Source organism: Cyprinodon variegatus, unplaced genomic scaffold, assembly GCF_000732505.1.
Source record: "Cyprinodon variegatus isolate N-32 unplaced genomic scaffold, C_variegatus-1.0 Scaffold375, whole genome shotgun sequence".
In the NCBI taxonomy this organism is placed as follows: Eukaryota; Metazoa; Chordata; class Actinopteri; order Cyprinodontiformes; family Cyprinodontidae; genus Cyprinodon; species Cyprinodon variegatus.
This window is the reverse complement of record NW_015150828.1, coordinates 767,651-768,849: the sequence shown is the minus strand read 5'-3', so window position 1 is coordinate 768,849 and position 1,199 is coordinate 767,651.

The window sequence follows — 1,199 nt, the reverse complement described above, 5'->3', positions numbered from 1 at the left end:
CTGTTTATTTCTGAAACCTTTTGTATTTTTCTCTATTGACCGTGCTGTCGATACAGAAAATTGTCCAGCATTGTCAAAAAAAGAAGGTTCAATTTGATTTATTTTTTATTGAATTTTTAAATCTAGATATTTTTTGTTCGATTTAGCAACGTCTATTAAGGTTGTTTCTTTGAAGCAAGGCATCACAGGAAACTAAGTCTCCAACAATCACACGTTGAGTGGTTTCAGTGATTTTCTCTGTAAGCAGAAGAAAAAGCCCCCGCTGTGTTTTTAGCTCCTTCCTGGCTGGTTTAGCAGAATGTGAAACTAGATGTGTCGAGTGAAACATGTTAAAACAAGTTTAAAGACAGCCTATGGCAGCTAAATAAGAGCCTCATTATAGTAATATTGGTCACTTTACAGACTCAGTCAAGCCTGTTAATAATGAGTAATGATGGAGAGATTAAAATGATTAAAGATTAGAACAGAATTGTACCATACAGTTTATCTGTAGTGATGTTATTAAAATCCAGGCAGGATGAAGCAAGGAAGCTCTCGAATCAACAGCCTTTTTATAACCTATCTTGTGTTCCCACCCTCTGACAACCACCCTCTCAGGAACCTGTTTATGTTTGTGTGCTGCTATCTTTGCGAACGCATGTGTGCAGTTCATAAGCATATGTCTCTAAACCGCACCCCCGCCACTTTCATGCCTCGCCGCTATCTTCATTTCTGCCCCTGCACCTCATCAGCAGCAGGTCTATCCGTCACGCTGAAGGGAGCGTGACGTAGCCAACATTTTCATAATCATTTCCCACTGTGCACATACAGGCGCCTCCTCCCCTTTTCCACACATCCCCTCAGGCTGTGTGAAGACTCCATATCACCCCCACCTCTACCAAGACAAGCACATGAGTGTCAGCGGTATCACTACACCTCCAACTGCAACCATGAACTTGTTAGGCACTCACATGTTCCAGCTTTAAGGGACAAGGCTGTTAAACTGTTCTTCATCCATTGCAAAGTACAGATAATAAGATGAACTTTGGAAAAGAAAGGATCCCATACAGTCTATTGTTAACAGCCTTTTCAGCCTCAATGCCAGCATTAGTTTTGTCTTTCCTCATCTGCCACATCTTTTATTTAAAACAAATGCTTAATGCGATGGCTAAACTCTTCCTCACCCCCTCTCTTTTTTCAAGTTTTGGGGTCACTGCTCC